We start from the raw sequence: 20,918 nt of genomic DNA, 5'->3' as shown, positions 1-20,918 counted from the left end.
TGCCATTATTACATCCATCAAAACTTATTTACACTGTTGAATTTATCTTAATGCTGCCAATGTTTTCAAGTGTACACAATTTCCCCCCATATATTCAATAAACATTTTGCAATCTTCTCTAAATGTATGTTCTTCTTGTTCTCTTATTCTGTATGTTAGGTCCGCAAGCTGTGCATATTCCATCAGTTTAATTTGCCATTCTTCTTTGGTTGGGACCTCGCTCGTTTTCCATTTTGGGGCTAACAAAACACGGGCTGCAGTAGTGGCATACATAAATAACCTTTTTTGACACCTGGGAATTTCCCACTGAATTATCCCCAACAAAAAGGACTCTGGTTGTTGTTGCTGTTTAAGTACTTTGGAACTTTTTTTTCCCAATTCATCATGGATCATTTCCCAATATTCTTTTACCCCTTTACAAGTCCACCACATATGAAAGAACGTTACAGCTGCTGTGACATTCAGCCCTGCCCAATGGCATGGGCATAGCATGAGAGGGAGTTAGGTAAATAACTAGAAAATTCTTAACTAAAAGTAAATAGAATCAGAATATTTGAAATGGAAATGTCCACCGAGGTTGCTTGGATGATGTCGTGGTGGTGCAATCTCACGACGCAACCGGCAACCCGACAGAGTCATAGACTCCCACCCCGAAACTGAACTGTGGAACACCATATGGAAGGAGAAGAAACTCTGCAAACAGGTGGGTAATCTTTTACCCTACCCCTAAAAAGGCTCTGCTCATCTCTCTTGCTCAGCCATACACGACTTGTACCAGAGAGCAGTCATCCAGCACCTTGGGGAGAGTGACTAAGGTCAGCAATGATAAGGGAACGTCTCTTTTTAAAAAATAAATAATTTTTTAATTGATTTTCCAAAAACAACAAAAATAAAACAACAATACAGAAATAAAACAAAACAAATTGACTTCCCTCTCGCCCCTTCCTTGGTTCTATTATTTGTCAACATACTGCATGTCTGTTGTTAAATTTTAACCTATTTAAATCCCTATTATCCATTCATAACAAAATTACAAGTAATCTTAAAACCCTGCTAATGTATTAACCTGTGTACATTGCTTCTGTAAATATGCAATAAATATCTTCCATTCTTCCTTAAATTCGTTGTTGTCTCTTCCTCTTAGTTTCATAGTCAATTTTGCCATTTCAGCATATTCAATTAATTTAACTTGCCAATCTTCTTTAGATGGGACACCTTCTTCTTACCAATGTTGTGCTAATAAGGTCCATGCGGCTGTTGTTGCATACATAAACAAGTTCTTTTGTGATTTTGATAGGTCCACTCCTATAATTCCTAATAAGAAAGCTTCTGGGTTTTTTTTAACAAAGGTTGTTTTAAACATCTTCTTCATTTCATCATAAATCATTTCCCAATCTTTCTTTATAATTTTACAATCCCTCCACATATGGAAAAATGTCCCCTCTGTTATTTTACATTTCTAACACTTGCTTTCCTTAGTTTTATACATTTTTGCTAATTTAGCTGGAGTTAGATACAATCTATACATCATTTTCATATAATTTTCTTTAATCACCACACATGCTATAAATTTTATATCATTCCTCCATAGTTTTTTCCCCATTCCACCATCTGAATATTATGTCCCACATCTTGTACCCATTTAATCATAACTGATTTGACCTCTTCATCTTTTGTTTCCACCAGATGTCAAAGAAAAAAATAACTACCAAACTTTTAGAAGACATCTGAAGGCAGCCCTGTTTAGGGAAGCTTTTAATGTTTAATAGGTTATTGTATTTTAGTGTTTTATTGGAAGCCACCCAGAGTGGCTGGGGAAACCCAGCCAGATGGGCAGGGTATAAATAAATTATTATTATTATTATTATTATTATTATTATTATTATTATTATTATTACAACAAATGTAACTGATTTGTAAGGAAGACTGTAGAACCTGAAAAAAGAGACAAGGCATGTAGTTTTGTAAACCAAGTAAATCTTTAATAAAAATATATTTTTCAAAAAGCACTGGGGGGAAATGAGGAACTTGAGAAGGAAGTGCTGAAATGGTTTTCAGCAAATCCAATAAAACTTGTTTTAGTTTAGATGTTTTAAAAATAAGAGGAAAAAAGGTGTGTTCTTTGTAATTTTGCAAAACATGCTCATTAACCGCATGAAAGGTACTCCCTTATGTTCATTTTTAAAATTTAACTTCCTAGTTTTCAAATGACTGAAGATTTTGACAGATTTTTCTGAGACTTTGGGGTCAAATGAAAGTAATTTAAAACAACTTTTGCTGAGACATTTCATCCCAAATGTCAATGTGCCCCACTTCCCCCTACCACAACTTCTATGATGCCATTCTTAAACATGGCGGCCTCCCCATCTGTCATTTGCTCACAAAGCCCACAATAGCCTCTGTGGCCTACCTGTCTGAGGAGCTAGGAGACAGAAAGGAAAATAAAAACAGAGGAAGAGGTTACAGGTGGGAAATAAGCAGAGATGCTGTCATAATGAAAGGAAACTTTGGCTGCTGCTTCTGCGCCAAAGATGGCTGAGATGGAGCCTTGCCCACAAGGAGAAGGGGCAGTGGGGAAGAGGCGTGATGGATGGCAACCAGGAATCGCCTGGATGTCCTTTGGTCCTTCATCCTGGGAGCTGGAGCTTGATCCCTGGAGGTGTGGCCCTGTGGACCAAGCAGGGTATATTATGGGCTCTCATGTGAATGGGCTCTCACTGTCCATGGATTCCCCAATTAACGCATTGCCACACCATGCTGCTGGGCAAACTCGCAGGGCATAAAATCATTGGTGGCTCCTGAGTTTTGTAATGCTTGAAGTTGTCCTCTGCGTCCATCTAGGAGCTGTAGCCACATGCAAGCTGAGACCGGGAATAGCCAGTGGTGGAGGAAGCCCTGTGTTGTCACAGAGGTTACGTATGAGAAAAGCTGGGCAACGCAGAAGATCCTGGCTTATGTCTTCCAGCAGGGCTTGGGACCACCCCAGATACAAGCTCAGTTAGTTGGATTGGTTGGAGGAGTTCCAGATAAATATATAGATAATTATATGTATCTATTTTATTCTAGGGAGGGACGCGGGTGGGACCGTAGTCTAAACCAGAGAGCCTAGGGCTTGCCGATCAGAAGGTCGGCGGTTCAAATCCCCACGACAGGGTGAACTCCTCTTGTTTGGTCCCTGCTCCTGCCCACCTAGCAGTTCGAAAGCACATCAAAGTGCAAGTAGATAAATAGGTACTGCTCCGATGGGAAGGTAAACAGCTTTTCCATGCGCTGCTCTGGTTCGCCAGAAGCGGCTTAGTCATGCTGGCCACATGACCCGGAAGCTGTGTGTGGACAAATGCTGGCTCCCTCAACCTATAGAGCGAGATGAGCATGCAACCCCAGAGTCATCCGTGAGTGGACCTAACGGTCAGAGGTACCTTTACCTTTATTTTATTCTAAGGTTCATTATGGTAAGTGAGACCACTAGTTGGTGCTGCCTGGTATCTCAGGAAGGATGTTTTCATGGGATGCAGAAATTAGAGAAAAATATGGGCTTAAAAAGGCAAGGAAAGAACCTCAAATGCATTCCATTTTGGTCAACATGTGAGATTTCATGAGATTTCTCAACCTAGCTCTGGTGTTAGTATTTTGGGGGCAACATTGAAGAAGAAGAAGAAGAAGAAGAAGAAGAAGAAGAAGAAGAAGAAGAAGAAGAAGAAGAAGAAGAAGAAGAAGAAGAAGGCAAGAAAGAACATGCCCTAGTTTGAGATCTAGGTGGTCCGGGACAGCAATATGCGTAATCCCCACCCCCAGCAATGGGAAAGTCACTTCTTCCTGGTCCAGTTCCACACACCACGTCCATTTCTGTCCGAAGGAAGGAAGGACGTGCGTGGGGAGAATTCATCTTGGCAGAAGCATTCCCAAGCAGAGCCGGATTGCCCAATGGATCAAAATAAATACTGTTAGTATTGTGTAATAAAATTGGTTTATTACTATTGTTGGTTGGTAAAATCAAAAACCTATCAGGAGATAATTTGCGAGGAGACCACCGATATTTTTACTACGTCAGGGACTCCACAGGTTTTAATCTGAAACTGTGCCTAACCAAGGGCAAACTTTGGGCTCTCAAATATCAACGGTGTCCCGCACGACCCTAAAATTCAGCACCCCTCCCTCTTGTTCTTCAGCATTGTTTTGGCCCCCTCGGCAATGTGGTGCCCAGTGTGAGCACACCGGTTGTACTATCCTAAAACTGCCCCGGCCCAGCCTTGGGATGTGGTGTTGGCATGGGAGAGAATCATGCCCCTTGTCCTGCCCAAGTGGACCGCAGAGAAACTCTTCCCGTAAAACTATAGGAATATCTAAATCAGGCCTTCCTCCTCCAGCTGGGAAGAGCACTGGGAAACCCTTCTCCTGCTACTGAAGGTCACAGCATACCTGCAAATTCTGGGTTTTCCCCTGGCACCGCTGGGCTGCTGCTTGGCCTTTCCCAAATCATGACCCTGCGATGGAAGAAGGACTTGGTATTTTCCTGGCATAGGCATCCACAACAGAAAATATAATCTGGGGATGACAGCTGAGGACCTGCCAAGCTTTCTGTGGACAAGTCAAGCCAGTGAGCCAAGCCACATGCACTAGTGATGGGTGACACTAATAATAATAATAATAATAATAATAATAATAATAATAATAATAATATTTCTATGCCACTCATTTCCTCTGAGCCTCAGATCTCCTCCTATCTTCAGAGTTCCTTCTCATAGTCACTGATGGGCGCACTTGATCCTACTACTAGACTCCTGAAGAGCTGCCCAGCCCAGCTTCAGGTCCCCCACCAACTGTCTCCCTTCTAGAACCCACCACTCTCAACCGACTCTAAACAGTCTCTCTCCCCCCCCCCAACATTCATTCTCCCTTTCTAAGCCTCCTCCAACCTTCCGCCTCCACCAGAATTCCACTCTCTCTCTTTCCCCCCCTCCTTCCCTGCTTGATATACACTTGGGAATTCTAATAGAATCACCTTAATTACCCTATTGCAAAAAGAGAGGAAGAAGTTACAGATGGGAAATGTCCAGGAATCCCAAAATCTAAACTCACAGACCCTGACTTCTGTCTTGCAGGAAGACTCAGGGTGCACCTTGGACCTCAACATTTCCCCGTTCCCTCCCTGTGTCAAATTAAAGATTGTAAGCACCTCAGGGCAGGAACCTCTTTCTCAAGGGTCACACGCAGCGATGGTGCAAACAAATAACACAAAATAAATCCCGCTACGCTCCTGCCCCATACGAGATGAAGCCCGCAAGACGCCTTTCCCTTAAAACCAAAGGATCCATTGGGGGTCCCTGCAGCATGAAAAGGGGCTAGGGGTGCAGAACTGCATTTCTGAGAGGCAGGGACCTGGCAAGCTATCTATAGGTAAAGGTAAAGGTACCCCTGCCCGTACGGGCCAGTCTTGACAGACTCTGGGGTTGTGCGCCCATCTCACTTAAGAGGCCAGGGGCCAGCGCTGTCCGGAGACACTTCCGGGTCACGTGGCCAGCGTGACATCGCTGCTCTGGCAAGCCAGAGCTGCACACGGAAACGCCGTTTACCTTCCCGCTGGTAAGCGGTCCCTATTTATCTACTTGCACCCGGAGGTGCTTTCAAACTGCTAGGTTGGCAGGCGCTGGGACCGAGCAGCGGGAGCGCACCCCGCCGCAGGGATTCGAACCGTCGACCTTTCGATCGGCAAGTCCTAGGCGCTGAGGCTTTAACCCACAGCGCCACCTGCGTCCCGCAAGCTATCTATAGCTGTCGACAAGTCAAGCCAGGGAGCCAAGACACATGCACCAGTGATGGGTGGCAAGAAGGAGAAGGAGAAGGAGAAGGAGAAGGAGAAGGAGAAGGAGAAGGAGAAGGAGAAGGAGAAGGAGAAGAAGATTTCTATGCCACTCCTCTCCTCTGGGCCTTGTGCTCCTACCTTCACAGTTCCTATTCATGATCAGTGATGGGCAAGGATCTTGCCAAGTCTCTCACCATCATCTGACAGGCATCCCTCTTGCAGGACCATATAAGGCTTGCTTGCAAAGCAGCTCTTTGTGACATCAGCAGGCAAACAGGCAGCTGGGTTGCCAGGCAACTGAATTAATACAAATAAAATCAGGGGGGGGGGTCAAAGTGTGCTGGGATGAGGCCACTGTGAGTCTGGCCAGAGTGTGCTGCTGGGGTGTGTGGTTGTGCCTCCCCTTGTTCTGCATCTTGCTCCCTTGCCCTTTCCTTTGTTCTGCTTGATAGAATCATAGCATGGCAGAGTTGGAAGGGATCCCAAGGGTCATCTAGTCCAACCCCCGGCAATGCCAGGATCCTGCCCACAGCCAGCCCTGACTGGGCTCCAATCTCTGACCTTCCTCTTACCAGTCAGATGCATTGACCACTTGCAATTCTGCATGGGGTGGACAAAGGGGAGAGAGAAAGGTTTTGCTCTCTCTCTCAGGACATGGATATGAGAGCCACACCATGCAGCCCTGTCAATATCTCAAAGGCTGTCACCAGGAGGAGGGAGGAAGCTTGTTTTCTTCTGCTCCAGGGGCCCTCAGGACCTGAAGCCGTGGTTTCAAGCTACAAGAAAGGAGATTCTGACTCAACTTCAGGAAGACACCTTTCCCGTAAAACCAAAGGATGTGTACACACCATCCATTTGGGGTCTCTGCAGTGAAAAGGGTCTAAGTCTCCAGAGCTGCAATGCTGAGAGGCAGGGGCAAATAGTGTTTTTACGTGTATGAACGTGTTGCGAATGAAAACTAGTGGATATTCACAAACAGATGAAACTCATGGAAGTTGGCGGCTGAAGTTAGCAAATCAAGTTGACAGGCAGAAACTGGTGGAGATGGCTGGTGGGTGAAGCTGTTGGTTTTCGTATTTTGGTTTAAAGAAAAATATGCTAGGTATAATAAGAAGAGAATTCACTGGATGCCTAAGATCCAGGTTTGGGACAAGTACTCTTTGGTGAGAGGGCTCCAGCAGAGATTTAAAATCACAAAATATACAGCAAAGCAAAGCGTGGAAATACCGTCTGTTAGACCTTTAAAATATCCCCTTCTAAGTTGCTTCCAAAGTTCTCCACTTCCCTTCGCATAGAAAGAGACCCCACATCTGGTAAGTTAAAAATGGTTTCCTTACAAACTCTTTAAAGGTCAGATTTATGTGCTTTCCCATACAGCAGTAAGAAAACGCAGGCAGCAAAAATAAGGGTCCAAGGTGGTAAATGCAATGCTTTTTTTCAGGGGGTACTCAAGAGTACATAGTGCCAGCACCTCTTCTTGTTGTTGTTAAAAGGTGTAACAACTTCATGGTGAGTACCAACACCTCTTTTTCTAGAAGAAAAAAAAGCACTGGGTAACTGTTACTAAATTATTTGTTTAGAAACACAAAGGTGGCTTGCTTAAGCCATGTGGTCAAAGCTTGGAGCACCCAGCTTAGACCTCTGTACTGGTAGGGTTCACATAGTAGAATAGGAAGAACAAGGGCTTGATAACCCTACGTTTCCGAGCACAATTCAAAGTGTTGGTGCTGACCTTTAAAGCCCTAACCGGCCTCGGCCCAGTATACTGAAAGGAGCACCTCCACCCACATTGTTCTGCCTGGACACCGAGGTCCAGCACCAAGAGCCTTCTGACGGTTCCCTCACTGTGAGAAGCCAAGTTACAGGGAACCAGGCAGAGGGCCTTCTCAGTAGTGGCACCCGCCCTGTGGAATGCCCTCCCATCAGTTGTCAAAGAGAACAACAACGACCAGACTCGTAGAAGACATCTGAACGCAGCCCTGTTTAGGGAAGCTTTTAATGTTTGATGGACTACTGTATTTTAATATTTTGTTGGAAGCTACCCAGAGTGGCTGGGGAAACCCAGCCAGATGGGAGGGAGATAGATAGATAGATAGATAGATAGATAGATAGATAGATAGATAGATAGATAAAATAATAATGATAGTAATAATAGTAATAGTAATAATAGTAATAGTAATAATAATAATAATAATAATAATAATAATAATAATAATAATAATTGCCTTTCCTCCCAAGGTGAGTCACAACTCAGCTCCCCCAAGGGTTTAAAAAGCTTTCTCTTAACTGAAACATTTCTAACAGGTGTAGTAAGGTACTTCAAGAGCAATATTTGGGCTTTTTTAGAAGAGCCTCAATGAATTGTAAGGGTTCAACATGTGATCTATGATGGGCTACAAAGACATGGGTTTGAATGTCACTTCTGCTTCAGGGATACCTGGTGTAGAGAATGGTTTTATTGGTTGATTCCCCCTCACCCCCCTTGTGAATCGGCAGTCAGGGATAGAATGTGCTAAAAATAGAAAACAAACAAAAACTTAACCAGAGTTAAGAATCTACAGTAGAATAATTGCATTTGTGTAGCTTAGTTCAATGTGCCTTGCGAGTTTCAAAACTCCTAGAAAAACCAGTTGGGGGACAGCAGTAGACTCTGACAGCATTTTGCTTCTGCAGAACAGATCAAACTGGTTTCCTAGCTTAATCAACCAAAGAATCTTGGAATGAGGCAAGGTGTAATAAACATCATGTCACGAAGAGGCAAGTGCATTCAGAGGCGTGGAAGGATGTTTCGGCCATTGTGTCTTCACAGTCACTGCACACATGACATTTTATTTACATGGGGGCTCATGGGTGCAGGAGGGAAACTATACACATGTTAAGAAGTAGGTGTCTACTTGCATGATTTTTAAACACACACAAATCACTTTATTTCTCTATGTTTGATTGCTGCATATATGTGAACTGATGGCACTGAAAATTTATGAGTCGAGGTGATGTGAAAAATTGTTTGTGGCGCTGTATTTGTGATGCCTGAATAACACACGCAAGTTATCAAATCATGTTACTATCTTCAGCAAACGAACATGCATTAATTAGCCCTTATCTACCTCTGGTTTATGTTTCAGAAAGCTGTAATTGGTGTTGTTCTAAAATGCGGCTTTGCCAGCAATGCTTCATTTATACCGACAGCTTTGCGCCCACGCTAGTGTTTTCCAAACTTCTGAAAGTTGCCACACACTTTTAAAATGTAAATTGGTAATGAAAGACAATTACCCAGGCAGAGAGGCAACAGGAGGCCACCTGAGGGCAGGCAATTCTCCAGTGCCTACGTACTGTGGGCTGATGAAATGCTCCAATCACACCTGATGTAAAAACAGGACATAATGAACCATCTCAACTGGAGACTGGAAGCAGGCAAACCCAGAGCAGTTAATAATACAGACACAGCTGGCACCCGCCTCTACAGATGGGTGTTTTGGGCTCCCAGAATGTATTTTAATTATTTTATTGAATACCTCACAGCGCCCTAACAGTTCCCTCATGACACACACGTTTTCCCAAGCACACATATGGGAATCATTATCCTGCACTGTTACGAACTTACGTTGACCATTGGCGAGTTTGCTGGAATGATTAATGTCTGCCTGTGGTGCTTCTCCCAGATGACTGATTCAGGGTGTGGTGGTCTTACAGTGTATTTGGAAAATGTCATTTGGCCAATGTTGATATTTTTGTGGAGGGAAAATGCAGCTCTTTCCACCCAACACTATGGCACATACTTTTAATTAGGCTTTCTTTCTTTCTTTCTTTCTTTCTTTCTTTCTTTCTTTCTTTCTTTCTTTCTTTCTTTCTTTCCTTCCTTCCTTCCTTCCTTCCTTCCTTCCTTCCTTCCTTCCTTCCTTCCTTCCTTCCTTCCTTCCTTCCTTTCTTTCTTTCTTTCTAAGTTTCAAATGTTTTGAAGTGTGTATTAGCTATTAAAGGGCATAACACATGTCACAGGTGTACCTTCGTTTATTTATATGTAAAGAACAACAAAATAAATACTTCTCTGTAGCAGAAACAGCCTCCCCCCCCCAAAAAAAATCTGAATATGCTTGTCATATGGCTAGCTAAACTCAGATCTACGAGTATTCTGGACTAAATTGTGTTTTTGTACTACATTGTGTTTTGTACTATGGCTGATGGAATTATTTGTCAAAGCAAAGCAAAAAATCTGCCAACGGTTAATGCATCTTTTTTTTTTTTGACTGATTTATTTATTTCTACCATGGCGGGGAGGGGGGGAGAAAACGAGATTTGCAAAGCACCAAGGTTTGCTTGCTCCTTCTGACTACTGAAATTTTTACTTTTTAACATTAGGTGCTGGCAATGCACTTTCCAACCTATCCTTCCTGCCATAAGGACCTGACACATTATGAAATATACTCAGAGTCGAGAGTGGATTTCATGCTCTTTATTCAGATCATAGTGGTGAGGAGGAATGAATGTTTTCCCAAAGTATCTGCTTTATATACATTATTTACACAATGGGCTGCACGTGATTGGCTAATTCCGGAATTCTCCTGTAGGCCAATCAGGTTGTGGATTCACTTCTATCTGGAGCTGGATTGGGTGGCTCCTGCAGACCAATCATACTGCTGCATTGTTCTAGGACCAATCAGACTGCTGCATTCTGAAGCCTATTGTTCTAGGACCAATCAGACTGCTGCATTTTGGATCCTATTGTTCTAGGACCAATCAGACTGCTGCATTTTGGATCCTATTCAACTCAGTGCATAACACATTATTTGAAAAGTCAGGCTGCATGCCAAGAGAAGACTCTAGCGCAGGGGTCTGCAACCTTTAAGACAAAAAGAGCCACTTGGACCCATTTCTGAAGGAAAAAAAACTGGGAGCCACAAAACTCGTCATTATAAAAATAACTTTTCTGTCACTTTTTTATTATTTCTTTGTTTGACCCCTCAGAATTACTCCTCCTCATAGAAATAAACATTAAATTAACAAGTTACCTTTTTGTGTGTGTGTGTTCTTCACTCCCCTTTCAATGCAGTGACCAGCGTACATGCCCCTTACAATGTCGCGGGCGGGCGGGAAGGTGACGTCGGGATGGTACGCGTGACTAACGCACGCACCGCCCCCATGTGATGTCACAACCAGTACAGCGCCCACCACAGTGGGGAGTGTTGGGGTGCACAATGTGCCTCCTCCCCTCGCTAGTATCCGCCCCGGAGCCGTGGCAAAGGTGTAAAAGAGCCACATGCGGCTCCGGAGCCACAGGTTGCAGACCCCTGCTCTAGCGGATTGAGCAGGCGAGACCCATAGTGGTTTCCAAGGGTCATGAAGGTGGTTTCTGCATGTGCTATAGAGGGAAGTGAGGGGCAGGTGGGGCACATCGACCTGGGAAGGTAGCCCATCTAGGAGAAGGAAGACTCTGATCCTAAACCTCTGTTGCCTTTTCAGAAGAAAAGGCTAAGGAATAATAATCCGGAGTGGATGATTGGATGGCTCCTTGTACGCCTCCTTCTGGCAACTCCTGCAGCCAAGCGGATGACAAACGTCTTGCTCTGCTTTCCTTTGGACCACATCAGACAAGTTAAGAGTGGGGTCTGGTGGTCTGGACAACCCAGGACCTCCAGATGTTGTAAACAAAATCTGCCCTTTTTCCCTAGAGTCCTTATGTGGGTTCCCTATCGGTAGGAGAAAATAACAGAGGCCAACCAGAGAATATTGAGAAGCAAAGCAGCTAGTAAGCCTGATCTATATTAAAGCTGTTGCGACAGGATGCCTCCCTCACACGCAGGAGGACCCAGAACAAAGGTGTACCTGCCCTTATATAAGCATTTTAAATTCCCTGCCCTGGTGCTCAAGACCACCCCTCCATACATCATACAGAAGGGGTGTAACCCAAGACCACCCCCCACAAACATCATACCTACATCACAGAAAAGGTGGTCTACAACAGAAATTTGACTGTTGTTGTTTTTCCTGTCTGCCAGGTTATTTGATAATGCCTTATCTGATTGCCTTTCCTTGTAGTCTGCCCATTCCTTTGAAATGGTGATTGCGTGGCGAGTTCCCGCCCCCCACCAAGATAAATAAACACACGAGACACCATAATTAAGGTTAATTGGGCGAATTAGGCCACAACTTTATTGAATTCAGGAATGAGAGGCATTGGCTTAGGCATTTGTCCTATCGACTATCCGGCTCCAGCCCATTTGCTGGAGACACGGGGAAGGGTTAACACTAATCGGGGGAGTCTCCCGCCGAGGCATGTCGACTAGGAGCTCCCCCGGGTCACCGCTCTGGGGCGTGCCTTTGGCCCACACCTCCATAGGCTTCGGACAGGGCCATGCCCCCGGAGTCCTTTAACGGACCACCCTTCGTTCACTGGGGGGAGGTGATGGCGTTCCTCCCCCCCCACATCCTCTTAACCCCTTCTTACCAATGCCTACCGCCAATGCCGAGGAGTTGTGATGAGTTGCTACGAGGTAGGCGAAAAACCAAAAGGCTGTAAATTGCCAATTGGGAAAAATTCCTACCATGCCCCTTGCGGCGACAGACCGAAGTCCATAGCAAAGTCAGACCTACCTAAAGCCCAACTAGCCAGAGAAGAGAGGGCGAGCCCCCTCCGCTCCAGCCCTAAATAGGGCAAGCCACGCCCCCTCAGCCAGCCGATTGGCTGGCTGGGAGGCGTGGACGGACGGGATTCCCCTGTTCTCGCGGGGGCTGAAACCAGCCCTCACTCACGTGGGAAGGGCGTGATGCCCGCAACCCCACCTCCTGGGGCAGGCTCGGAAGTGGCTTTACCCAATTCCTGCCCTCCCTCAGTGCAGAGAAAACATTTGGTTAGTCTGGGAGTCAAAATGGTTTCAGGATGATCTTCCTGTGCTGCTCCAGACATGTGGTCCACATATCTATGTTTGTGCTAAACATTCTTAGAACACAGACATACTGCCTAAGGATCCCTCTGGTGCTGCTAACACAGCGGTTTGACTTCACTCTCGGAGGCCCACTCCTTTGTCTCTTCAGAAAGACGGATGCCGACAACAATACCAATTTAAATAGTCATGACTTTACCCAAAGATTCCTGTTTTCAAACCTCACAACAATCAACTAAACGTACACAATCAAAATTTCATGAATAGTGTGTAGCTAGATTCACTTGTTTTGAGATAGCTGACTCTTTCCGTTTACATGAACAGCGCTGCTGATCTATTGAGGAAACATTCCTGGCATAAAATAGCGTTCTCCCTTTCATCTGTCAGAACAGTTGCTTCCAGTTATTTGGGCCTTAAGATGGGGTGGTTAGTAACCTTTTGAGAGATCAAAATAGACATTATTTTTGAAAGCCAAATGACCCATGTGGCTGTCCTTAATAAGCAGATCTCACTGTGAAAAACACCCTGGTTGTGTTTAAAATAGCCAAAATTATGTCGTGCTGAAATGTGAGCAGCCTGTGACCATGGATACGGGGGTTCCCCAAATAAAAGGAGAGGTAATTTCATCTGAGTTGACCAAAATTTCCTTTATATTCTACACCAAAGTGACCTTCACGTACTCTTCATGTACTCATGCAATGTATCTTATCTGCCATGGACCTTTGAAGAAGATGTCATCTAGAACTGAGAGCTCCTCTTTGGATGTAGTACAGGCATAGGCAAACTCGGCCCTCCAGATGTTTTGGGACTACAACTCCCATCATCCCTAGCTAACAGGACCAGTGGTCAGGGATGATGGGAGTTGTAGTCCCAAAACATCTGGAGGGCCGAGTTTGCCTATGCCTGATGTAGTGTATGGGCCTGCCACGTGATAATTTTAGGCGACTCATCTCAGTTGCTCTAATTACATTTTGCCTGGTTCCATCCTGGTTCGTGGGCTGGGCAAACATTTACTGTTATCAGAATTTTGATCAGGTTTCTGCACATGGAATTGGTACCTCTGCTCTGTCAAAAGGTCTGGATCACATTTTGGAGGAGAGCTGTGGAGGCCAGTCACAAAATGGCATCCGTAACACAAAATGGTTGCCATGTGGGGCATGGCACAACTCATGTGTGTGTCATGAGTCCCATAAAGACATTCTGGAGAAGCTGGTCAGATCAGGATCAGGAATGGGAGGTGTTTTGCCCTGTGTATCACTAATGATGTCAAGATGCCTGTGTCTGGCTGTGTCTTACCTGTGATTGCTGTTTTTCCACCCCTAGTTACTGAGCCAGCTCTGTTGCTATGAAGGGAAAACCTATCCTTCCATGCTGTTTATCATTTCTACTTCCTTTGGTTTTTTTTGGTCATGCAACCAAAATGAGCAATTTCCTATTCTATGCAATTAATAATCCCAAACACGATTTCTGGAAGGTGTGGATTTCAAGGGTTGGAAAACAGGCATTTTTGTGTGTATTTACAATTTACAATTTCAACCCTATATTCCTACTTTCTGCATAAAAAAATGCTTGTTAATAAATATTCTATCAATAATAAAAGATTTTGCCGGGAAATAACTTGGGGAAGACCCAGATTAGTCTTGAAGTTCCGCGTTGTGTGGGAAACTGCAAAAGAAAAACTGGCTGGCTGCCTAGATTCAAAGAAGCGCGGGGCTTGGCCCACTCTCTAGTCAAAAGAGCCTCCAGCAGAGTTTGAAATAGAAATGTATGAAGTCTTTGCAAAGCACCAGAATATATACTGTATTTTTTTGTGGATAACACGCCCACATGTATAAGACACCCCCATTTGGGGGGACTCAAATGTAAGAAACTGGGGGGAAATTTCCCAGAGTTGTTGAGCTTTTTTGGGGGAGGGTTGCAAATAAAAAACTACCCGACGCGCATGATTGCCAAAGACACCAATCGTCTGCCCGCTTGCTGCCAGCAGCTGGCGATAGCCGCAACAGCAGCCAATCAGCAGCAGCCCTTGCCGCAGCCAATAATCAACCGCCCTTTCACCGCTGGCAAGCTCCTGCTCATAGCTGCCAACTTTTCCCTTTTTAAAAGGCAAATCCCCTTATTGTGAATAGGATTCCTCGCAAGAAAAGGGAAACGTTGACAGCTATGCTCCTTCTCCCAGCAGAAACCAATCCCATGTCCCACCAATGCACTACCCATGTATAAGACGAGCCCAAATTTTTTACATGATTTTCTCAGGATAAAACCTAGTCTTATACACGGAAAACTATGGTAGGTTGTTAGACCTTTAAATGTCCCAGGATGGACTTCCGGAGGCGGCGCGAAGGGTAATGGCTGCCCGTTCCTAACTGGGAAGGGGAGCTCCGTCCGAAAACGGGTCGTCCGCTACGGCGAAGCGGAGACCCACACCGGAAAACTGCAGGCGGCAGAAGCCTGCAGCCTTGGGACCCGGCGGGCGCCTGAAGCTGCCCCCGAAACGCTGAAGGGACCCCGTAAGGGGCTCCGGATCGCGGAGGAGGCAGCGGCGCTGAGGGTCGTTCCGCAATCGGCGGAGAGAAGCCGCGAAGCCGTTGCCAGTGAGCGCCGACCTTTCTTCCCGGATTTGGCTTTTAAAACACAACAACCCGTGAGTAATTGAGACTGTCAATCAATTGGAAACCAATTTGAGACTAAAGCAATTGAATTTGGCTGAAAGCGGAGGACGAAAAAGAAAAAGGAAGTCCGTCTTCCGCTGCCATTGAACTTGAACGCAAAGAGCTGGAGGAGTGGAGGCTGTGAGTAAACTTGCTTTTTTTTTTACTGACTGGATCTGAGCATTTACTGAGCTGTATTTAAAGACAGAAAAGGAGCTTAAGCATTGGATTTATGTGTTAGCATGGACTTTGAAACCTCTTTCTGTTGAAGTTACAATTCTAAAGAAAGAAACCAGGGCTGGAGCTGCCTGGTAACAGTAGCAATCGGTTTGCAGACCCAAGCAGCTGGATACATAAACTGAGAAAATCTGAGGTATGGACTATGTTACTTTATAACACCATTTGAAGTACCAGTAAGCACTGTTTTGAGACATTGTATTTATATAATACCAACTCTGCTAAAGACTTAACATTGGAAGGTTTTTGGGACTTTAACTCTTATTTCTGGATAATCCTTCCTGAGAAAACTTTTCAAGCTCCCCCTAGAGGTTTTTGGACTTAACGACAGTGATATTGTTTTATTTTCAATTTCTTGGCCTGCTGGCTGAGTGCTGCACCTGGACTGTCTTTTTCTCATGGGAACAACTCAGCTTGACCTTGACTATTAGATAAGTTTGGAATGAGTGGCGCAAAGAAAAAGGAGATTAAGGAAAAAGAACAGAGACCAAGAACAAGACAAACAACTCTAGCCTCAACTTTACAACAACGTAGATCGTCTGTGCCTATTTTACATTCTGAGGAAGAAGCTGCTTCCTTGCCACAAGCAGGGGGAGGAGAGACAGAGGATTTACAACTGGAGGATATGGCTTCAGGATCAGCCTCTTCCATTTTAGAGAAAATTTTTGAAAAATTGGAATCTTTGGACAAAAGAGTGGAATCTTTGGACAAAAAGGCCGATGAGCAAACTGCGAAAATAGACCAGAACACAGAATGTTTAAATAGAATAACCGGGCAAGTGGCACAGAATACTCAATCGATTGCAAAATTGGAGGAGGCTTCAGGGGAAAACAGGAAATTGGTTGAAGACACGAGCCAAAGACTTGGACAGTTGGAAAAAGAAGTAAGACCACTCAACAAACAAGTGGGTGAACATCAGACCTATCTTTCGATGATTGAATTGAAGAATAGGGAGACCAATTTAAGAATAAGATTTGTATCAGAAGTGGAAGAAGACAAACTGGCTGAGTTCCTGACCAAAATATTTTCTGTGCAGTGGAAACTTGAGGAAAAAGACTTTAAAATTATATCAGCTTTCAGGCTGGGAAGATTGATAAGAAAAGACAAACCCAGAGATTGCTTGATAACATTGAGATCAAAGGAAGAAAGGGATAAGATTCTGGGCCTACATTACACAAAATCACTGGACATTTTGGGTAAAAGAATTGAAATTTATAAGGATATTCCTAGACAGCTGTTGGATTTGAGATCCGAATACTTGGAACTAGCAAAACTATTGAGGAGCAACTCAATCATCTTTAGGTGGGACTTCCCTCAAGGATTATCGTTTACTTTTAGAGGAAGGAAGATTAAAATCAGGACATTGGAAGAAAGAGATAAATTTCTGAATCAGTACGGAGAAGACCTCCATAAAGGACTTGGATCACCGCCGGAGCCTGGAGCACCAAAGGAACCGGCACCCTTGGTTGACAAAGTACCACCCCCTGAAAAGTAACCAGATTTATACAGGATGTCTCTGCAACTTCTGAGCTGGAACATAAATGGCTGTAACATTCCCGAGAAAAGGAAGAAATTTTTTCATATATTAAAAAAGGAACATTTGGACATTATTTGCTTGCAAGAAACACATGTGACTAGGCTCCACAGAAAAATTTTGGTAAACAAAAGACTTGGCCAGGAATTTATATCTTCAGACAGAGTAAAGAAGAGAGGGGTGGTGATATATGCAAAGGAGAGCCTTTCACCTAAATTATTATTTAAAGATGAACAAGGCAGAATCTTGGCAATTGAAATACAGCACCAAGGAGAAAAAATTTTGCTATTAGGAATTTATGCACCAAATGAAGGGAAATCGGAATTTTATAAGAAGTTGCATGAGAGCATGCTGGAATATCTGGACTATGACAACATCATTATGATGGGAGATATGAACGGGATTGTATCAACCAACATGGATAAGTCGCAAAGTCAAAAAGTTACCAAAGATGGCAGACTACCAAAGACCTTTTTTGAAATGACAGACAACATGGACTGGATTGATATCTGGAGAACGAGAAACCCCTTGGAAAAGGAAGGAACATTCTTCTCTGAAGCCCATCTGACTTGGACAAGAATCGACCAAATATGGATCACTAGATGTCTGGCACCTAAGGTCAGAAAAGTGGAAATCTGCCCAAAGACCTGCTCCGACCATAACGCTTTGAGAATGGACCTGACACTATTACCAACCGGCTCCTTTCGATGGAAGATGAATGACAATCTATTTAGAGATCAGGAGATTATTAAGAAGGCCCAAAAAGTTTTAAAGGACTATTTCGAAATAAATTTGAACACAACGGTGGAAAAAAGAACAATTTGGGACGCGAGTAAAGCCGTGATGAGAGGGTTCTTAATACAACAGAATGCTATTAAGAAAAGGAAACAAAATGAAAAGAAAGATAAGATCTTGGAAAAAATAAAAGAATTAGAAAAGAAGCTAAGAGGAAACCCGAAGTCGCAGCCGACTCTGAGAGAAATTAAACTCCACCAGGCACAATATTCTAGATTGATAAATCAGGAAATAGAATGGAAGATTAAGTCCATGAAACAAAAAACGTTTGAATCGGCTAATAAATGTGGGAAACTGCTGGCCTGGCAGTTGAAGAAGAGACAAAAGCTGAATACAGTAACAAATTTAGAAATTGAAGGGAAAAATATTCAGAACCCTGTGGAAATCAGGAAATCTTTTCAGAAATATTTTAAGAAATTATATACTCAAGGGCCGCAAAATGAGGTTGAGATTGAACAATTTTTGGAAAAAAATAGTCTTAAAAAACTCACACAAGAAAATAGATTACTCCTGAACAGTCAAATAACACGACAAGAAATTGAACATGCCATTCAGAATATGAAGTTGGGCAAATCTCCAGGACCAGATGGTCTGACTTCCAAGTATTATAAGACAATGAGTGACTATTTGATTCAACCCTTAATGGAGGTCAGCAATGGAATTCTGGAGGGAAAGAAGGCGCCGGAATCGTGGAAGGAAGCTTTTATCACGTTGATACCAAAATCGGAAACTGAAAAGACACAACTTAAGAACTATCGCCCCATCTCCCTCTTAAATGTGGATTACAAAATATTTGCTGATGTTTTGGCAGGCAGACTTAAAAAAGTTCTGAATGAAGTAATTCACAAGGACCAGGCTGGCTTTCTCCCAGGTAGACATATGTTTGCAAACACAAGGAACATTATTGATATTTTGGAACTTTTGCAAACAGATATAAACACTAAAGCGGTGCTGATATTTATAGACGCGGAGAAGGCCTTCGATAACATCTCTTGGAAATTTATGAAGGGAAATTTAAAAGAAATGGGAGTGGGGCGGGGTTTTGAAAATGGGATTGATGCAATATATTCAGAACAAAAAGCTAAATTGATAGTTAACAATGTGGTAACGGAAGAATTTAAAATTGAAAAAGGAACACGACAAGGCTGCCCGATTTCCCCTTTGTTATTTATCTCAGTTCTGGAGGTGCTCTTGAATATGATTAGAGGTGATCGGTTGGTGAGGGGGATCCAGGTCGGAGCGAAACAATATAAACTGAAAGCTTTCGCAGATGACCTAGTTTTGACACTGCAGGAGCCAGAATCTAGTACGAAAAGAGTATTACAATTGATACATGACTTTGGTCAGGTTGCAGGATTTAAGCTAAACAAACAAAAAACGAAGGTGCTAGGGAAAAACATGACAGAAACAGAGTCAGAACGGTTTCAGAGAGAAACAGAATTATCATTGGTGAAAAGGGTAAAATACCTAGGGGTTAATATAACAGCCAAGAATCTGAGTCTATTCAAAGATAATTATGAAAAATGTTGGTCTGAAATTAAGAGAGACTTGGAAAGTTGGGCAAAGCTGAAGCTTTCTTTGTTAGGCCGAATTGCTGCAATTAAGATGAATGTGCTGCCAAAGATGTTGTTTTTGTTTCAAACATTGCAAATTGTGGACAAAACAGAGTGTTTCCGGAGGTGGCAGAGAGATATTTCCAAATTTGTCTGGCAGGGCAAAAAGCCCAGAATCAAGTTTAAGATATTAACAGATGCAAAGGAAAGAGGGGGCTTTGCCCTGCCAGACTTAAGGTTGTACTATGAAGCCGCAGCTTTCTGCTGGCTAAAAGATTGGCTACTTCTTGAGGACACTGATGTCTTAGATCTGGAAGGTTATAACAATGCGTTTGGTTGGCATGCATATTTGTGGTATGATAAAGTCAAGATCAATAAGGCCTTTAAGAACCATATTGTCAGAAAAGCAGTGTTTAATGTCTGGACAAAATATAAAGACTTACTGGAAAATAAAACACCAAGGTGGCTTTCACCTTTGGAAGCTAAGGCCCGAAAAAGAACCAATATGGAAGCCTACTGGCCAAAATATTGGGAACTGCTAGAAAAAGAAGGAGACAATTGGAAACTGCAGAGTATGGAGAAAATGAAGGATAAAGTGCGAGACTGGTTACACTACGCTCAGATTAAGGAAATTTTTAAAAGTGATAAAAAGTTAGGATTCCAGGTGGAGAAATCGAAGTTGGAAACAGAACTGTTAGAACCTAAGACTAAGGTACTTTCAAGAATGTATAACTTGCTGTTGAAATGGAATACACAAGACGAAATGGTTAAGTCGGCTATGATAAAATGGGCACAGGACATTGGGCATAACATTATGCTTGAGGACTGGGAAAGGTTGTGGACCACTGGGTTGAATTTTACTGCATGTAATGCTTTGAAAGAAAATGTAATGAAAATGATATACAGATGGTACATGACCCCAGTTAAACTTGCCAAAATATACCATTCGTCAGATAACAAATGTTGGAAATGTAAGGAAAGTGAAGGAACATTCTACCACCTCTGGTGGACCTGCCCTAAGGTGAAGGCCTTCTGGGAAATGATATATAATGAGTTGAAAAAGGTATTTAAGTATACCTTCACTAAGAAACCAGAGGCCTTCCTCCTGGGCATTGTCGACCAGAAGGTGTTAAAGAAAGATAGAACATTTTTCATGTATGCGACAACAGCAGCAAGGATACTACTTGCCAAGAATTGGAAAACTCAAGATCTACCCACACTGGAAGAATGGCAGATGCAACTGATGGACTATATGCAATTGGCGGAGATGACTGGCAGAATCCGAGACCTGGGAGAAGAAAGGATAGAAGAGGACTGGAAGAAATTTAAGACTTATTTACAAAAATATTGTGATTTAATGGAATGTTAAAAAAGATGCTTGGTTATAAATAATTGGCCATCACTAAAATAGATCAGGAAATGATAATAAGAGAGATTAAGAGAAACAAATTTGAAGGAGAATTA

At 43.3% G+C, this 20,918-nt stretch overlaps 1 long non-coding RNA gene across 1 annotated transcript in view; it reads right to left on the bottom strand.

Moving 5' to 3' along the window:
- LOC309354443 overlaps nt 1–20,918 on the bottom strand; it is a 609,149-nt gene that overhangs the window by 537,783 nt on the left and 50,448 nt on the right. The gene's annotated exons all lie outside the window — the stretch shown is intronic.

The sequence above is a fragment of the Podarcis melisellensis genome (assembly GCF_964234715.1).
Source record: "Podarcis melisellensis genome assembly, chromosome: 13".
NCBI lineage: Eukaryota > Metazoa > Chordata > Lepidosauria > Squamata > Lacertidae > Podarcis > Podarcis melisellensis.
This window is presented reverse-complemented; position numbering and strand designations above follow the sequence as displayed.